We start from the raw sequence: 5,883 nt of genomic DNA on the forward strand, positions 1-5,883 counted from the left end.
CAAGCACACGAAATACATCATACGTTTGGTTTGTGCTCTCTAAATATATATTGAACTCACCCGTGAGCAATGGCGCACTAGATCCTCCTGCCACAGATGTGAAGTGAGTAGTGGCTGCCCGAGAATGCAGCGATTTTGATTGTATCACTTGACAGTTTCTCCGCGATAAGCATCAACAACTGATGAAACACATTGCACCAGGGTTCAGCATATGCCTACGTAAACAGATTATCTGTTAGTTTTAGTAGGACAAGTATTCTCGGATCTTACTGTTCAAATGCTACAGATTGTTTACTTGTCTTGCTAAAATTTAATCTGATGATAGGCCTGCAGCAGTCCCCTTCATCTCAGTCCGTTGCATCATAGCTAGAAACACTGCAAGGACATTTCAAATTTTCATTTTTGGGCTCTGCCCAGCCAATGAATGGGGTACAAATGAAATATTTTTTTCCTGCACGGTCATCACCTGTGTTTGCATTAGTAGCCATTGCCTCTCCATGTCCATCACTTCCAACATGCCCACCAACATTTGCCGCAGACGCTGAGGAAAAAAATGATAGTAAGCACTAGCCATCTCAAATTCATACTCAAATTTGAATCGAGTGAAACTATTTTTTATTTATAATGTGTGAGAACTCACATGGTTCTTTGAACATCCTAGTAAGGATGGAGTTGTAATAATCTTCTCCTAGGATTACTTCATCTGCGTCATCTTCACCACCCATGCAAACATCTTCTTCTGCCTCCTTTTTTTTGAGGTAAAACAGTGGGGTAAACCCACTGCAATTTTTTATTATGTTTAAGAGTATGGATAGAAAGATTTACAAGGAGAGTGAGTAACTCTTAGAAAAAACAAAACAAAGTCTACACTAAACTAAACTTGGGATTGAAGCCACTCTTTGAAAGTATTTGCATGCTTTTTCTTCATTCTGTGTACTAACAATCTTAGCTCTTGAGAATAAATTGCTTTCTAACTACTGAACGCTCAGCATTTTGATTTTTGAAGATCTTGTTATTTCTGACGATCCAGATGCCCCAAGCTGCCATAATCAGAATATCCATTGCAAAAGGCAACTTTAATTTAGACCTCATATCTTCAAAAGCTTCTAGAATTGACAGTCTTCTATTTCTCTGTGGGCATATAAAGTTCCAGCACTGTTCAGCCAAAGGACATGCCCAGAACAAGTGTACTAGTGTTTCTTCATCAGTGCAGTTTGCTACAACACATTGATAGGATTGTAGTTGAAAATTCTTTCTCCTTAGTAAATTTCTTGTATTTAGTCCAGAAGAAGAATTTGTGTTTGGCCTGACATGAGGATTTCCATAATCTGGAGAATTTTTTTGGAGTGGCGGAAAATCCAATCATAGCCATGTAAGCTTTTTTGAGAAGAGAAATCAGCATTTCCCCAAATGTAAGACCAATTATCATCCTGGCCCCATGGGCTACTTCTCCTTCTCTGACTGCAAATTAGCCTAACATCCTGGGCTGCTACCCGCAGCATTCCTTAGCCCTCGCCTGATGATCCCGATGCGGCACGAAACATCTCATGTATCTCCATCAGCTGTGGGCAACACCACAAAATTTCAGTAGCATGACAAAGGTGAACGAAACCACCTAGAAACTCTACAATGTACGACACAACAATAGCAATATCAATTTTTTGCACCTGTAGATCGACGAGCTTGTGGGTATAAACATGCCACAAGTTTCTGCAGCAGTTATTTTGTCAGTGCCTCCACACCTGGCAGAATATCATCTAGGATAGCTGCTTTGCGTTCCTCTGGCCTCGATCGCCACGAGGCACATTCATCCCTGAGATCACTTGGATCACGGCGTCCTGTATCTTGCTCCAACTTCCTCAACAATCAGCTCTCTTAACCTCTGGCATCCATGCGGAACACAATGCCCCGCTGAACTGGCCACCCACTCATATGTTTTGTGCTTGCCCTGCCGTCTAGATAAACCCTGCAACTGTACATGATCTTACCTCTTGCCTTCCTAGCAAGCCTGCAAGCAACGGATGCTGTCTTTCCTGGAGCTCTTCCATCTGCTCGTAAGGCCTTGTCTGTTCACGCAAAAATAGATATTTTGTAAATGAGCACGCACACCATACGTGCAAAGAGAATCATAAATCATGATTATGCAGCCATCATCCATGTTTGCATAAAGCTCTGTCTAGACTGTATTTTTAGTATCAATCACATGTATTGTATTTAATTATCTACTCATGTGTCCAAATCATGACAGTAATTTGGTTATCAACATTCAGACAATCAAACAACACCCATGCACAGATTCTTGCAGGTACCCAGATATAATGATTCAGATGTACCTTGTACCAAGGCAAGGATCTATGACATTATCGCCCAACTTTTCAGCATAGCCACGTATCGACTTCTCAAGGGCACTCGGTCTCGAAGGACATGGTGCCCTGTCTGGCAGTCCTTGACCCACCCGTATCCGGCATCGACAAAACAGTGAGTACCATGTTTTTAATTGTGGCTAATTTTTCTTTAGAGCACTACACTAATTCTTTCAGAATTTTACCACTGCACGACATCTAATATGTGATCCCTTTTTCCCAATCATCTAGATAGGACTTCAAATTCATGGCCACATGTTTTTTTCAGTGAGTTTGCCTGACATTTTCTGTGCAACTAGTTTTAAGCAGAAACTGAACATTTCCATTTTCCGTGACGATTGCATTACTCGGCAGATTACAACTGTGTGACAATACAGCCATTCCGCAAAATATTTTCTAACTACAAAGCAGTATATTCTTACTAAACTTGACAGGCCTGCATCATTTTCTCAACACCAAAAATCATTTGATTTACATAGCAGGATCCTGGGTTTCACTGACTTCCTAGGTCTGCGACTTTTCTGATTGCTAATTTCATTCTACCAAATTCACGCCACAGGCCTACATCAACTAGTCCACTCAATTATCAGTACGCACAATCTAGAAGTCATGTCCCAAGCTGTCACAATGCAAAAAAAAAAAAAAAAAATACAACTTCTGAGCAGCAAATTTTTACCTCTTAGTCCAATCCCAAGTTGCTTCAGTCTTATTTCAGTGCACTGTGCTGAGTCAATCAGCCTGCCCGTCACCATCTCCATCGCCTGCAGCAGCTATCGCCTGCATGATGCCCGCCAGGGATGCATCAGCCTCCATTGACCCGACATGGCTGCACGCCCCGTCTTCCGCCGTTGCATCACCGTTTGCGGCAGCATCGTTGGTGCCCTCATAGATTTGCCAAGCTGCAATGATAAACAGAAATCCCCCCGCTCAATATCCTGGACAAATTGGACATCCTCAGTTTGGAATCGGGGGAAATCTCATTCACTTACCTCCTCAATGGTTCCGGGGGAGTCCAAATCCGTGGCCGTGGGAGTTGCCGCTAGCTGCCGCAGGTCAAAGATCCTGCCACCGCTCGTCCGGTCGCCTGCACTGCGCGCACGCTGCCTTCGTTGCCCAGCCGCCGGGTGCTGAGTTGCCCTCTTCATGCCCTCCAACTCGTCATTTCTGGTCGTCCAGGTAATCCTTTCAGATTTGTTCTGTCGGTCCAGCTCGGCAGTACCAGACGTCTGTTCTTCCAAGGCAAACTCGTCGTCGCCCGCACGTTACTGTACCGTGGGCCACGCGTACGATCGTATGCTAGTCCATCAGCGTATACCTGTTTTCCTCCTGCTTGCATGTCAGAATATTGACCCGGAACACAAATCTCCAACCACTTTACAGCGGTCCAGATAACAGGGGTAGATGCACCCGGGAGCCAAAACTGCATGCCCTAGTGGACACTCTCAACTTTGATCACATAACAGAATAGATAAATGCATACTCTACACTCTTTTGTTGGATGATGAACACATTGCGTAGGATTACACGAACCCTCAATGCCGGAGTTAACAAGCTCCACAATTCAATATTCATATTTAAATAACCTTAGAGTGCATGAAAGATCAACACGACTAAACCAAGTACTAACACAAAGATGTACACCGTCACCTTCACACTATGTAGGAGGAATAGATCACATCAATACCATCATAGCAATAGTTAATTTCACAATCTACAAGAGATCATGATCATAGCATACGCCAAGTACTAACACGGATGCACACACCGTCACCATTACACCGTGCGAGAGGAATAAAACTATTTTAATAACATCACTAGAGTAGCACATAGATAAATTGTGATACAAAACACATTGCAATCATAAAGAGATATAAATAAGCACTTCACTATGCCATTCATAACAGATGAATAAGTATTCTCGTGAAATATAGCCTAAGAGACCCACACGGTGCACACACCGTCACCTTTACACACGTGGGACAAGGAGTCTCCGGAGATCACATAAGTAAAATTCACTTGACTAGCATAACGACATCTAGATTACAAGCATCATCATATGAATCTCAATCATGTAAGGCAGCTCATGAGATTATTGTATTGAAGTACATAGGAGAGAGATGAACCACATAGCTACCGGCATGTCCCCGAGCCTCGATGGAGAACTACTCCTCCTCATGGGAGACAAGCAGCGTTGATGAAGATGGCGGTGGTGTCGATGGAGGAGCCTTCCGGGGCACTTTACCGTCCCGGCGGCGTGCCGGAACGAGACTCCGTCCCCCGCATCTTGGCTTCGCGATGGCGGCGGCTCTGGAAGATTTCTCGTACCGTGGCTTTTTCGTCTCGATGTTTTAGGTCTGGGACCTTTTTATAGGCGAAGAGGCGGCGTCAGAAGGTCAACGGGGCGACGACACCATAAGGCGGCGCGGCCAGGGCCTGGGCCGCGCCGGCCTATCAGCTCGGGGCCCGTGTGGCCCCTCCGGCGACTCTCGGTGTTCCGGATGCTTCCGGGCAAAATAGGAACCCGGGCGTTAATTTCGTCCGATTCCGAGAATATTTCGTTACTAGGATTTCTGAAACCAAAAACAGCTAGAAAACAGAACCGGCACTTCGGCATCTTGTTAATAGGTTAGTTCCGTAAAATGCACGAATATGACATAAAATGTGCATATAACATGTAGATATCATCAATAATGTGGCATGAAACATAAGAAATTATCGATACGTCGGAGACGTATCGCATCCCCAAGCTTAGTTCTCGCTCGTCCCGAGCAGGTAAACGATAAACAAAGATAATTTCTGGAGTGACATGCCATCATAACCTTGATCATACTATTGTAAACATATGTAATGAATGCAGCGATCAAAACAATGGTAATGACATGAGTAAACAACTGAATCATAAAGCAAAGACTTTTCATGAATAGTACTTAAAGACAAGCATCAATAAGTCTTGCATAAGAGTTAACTCATAAAGCAATAAATCAAAGTAAAGGTATTGAAACAACACAAAGGAAGATTAAATTTCATCGGTTGCTTTCAACTTATAACATGTATATCTCATGGATAATTGTCAACATAGAGTAATATAACAAGTGCAATATGCAAGTATGTAGGAATCAATGCACAGTTCACACAAGTGTTTGCTTCTTGAGGTGGAGAGAGATAGGTGAACTGACTCAACATAAAAGTAAAAGAAAGGCCCTTCGCAGAGGGAAGTATTGATTGCTATATTTGTGCTAGAGCTTTGGTTTTTGAAAACATAAAGAGAGCATAAAAGTAAAGTTTTGAGAGGTGTTTGTTGTTGTCAACGAATGGTAATGGGCACTCTAACTACCTTATCAACCAGACTTTCAAGAGCGGCTCCCATGAAGGACGTTATCTCTACCAGCAAGGTAGATCATCCCTCTTCTCTTTTGTTTACGCATGTACTTTAGTTTCATTATTTATGGATGACACTCCTCCCAACCTTTTGCTTACACAAGCCATGGCTAACCGAATCCTCGGTGCCTTCCAACAATCA

The 5,883-nt window shown here is 43.3% G+C and overlaps 1 long non-coding RNA gene across 1 annotated transcript; it reads right to left on the bottom strand.

Moving 5' to 3' along the window:
* Nucleotides 1–294: 294 nt before the first annotated feature.
* Nucleotides 295–3,441, bottom strand: LOC124651116. Its single transcript, XR_006987278.1, has 6 exons — nt 3,353–3,441; nt 3,040–3,262; nt 1,668–2,066; nt 641–1,562; nt 467–541; nt 295–375 (listed from the first exon to the last, which is right to left on the bottom strand). It is a non-coding gene; the product is annotated as an uncharacterized LOC124651116 (long non-coding RNA).
* Nucleotides 3,442–5,883: the final 2,442 nt, after the last annotated feature.

This window comes from Lolium rigidum, chromosome 5 (genome assembly GCF_022539505.1).
Source record: "Lolium rigidum isolate FL_2022 chromosome 5, APGP_CSIRO_Lrig_0.1, whole genome shotgun sequence".
In the NCBI taxonomy this organism is placed as follows: domain Eukaryota; kingdom Viridiplantae; phylum Streptophyta; class Magnoliopsida; order Poales; family Poaceae; genus Lolium; species Lolium rigidum.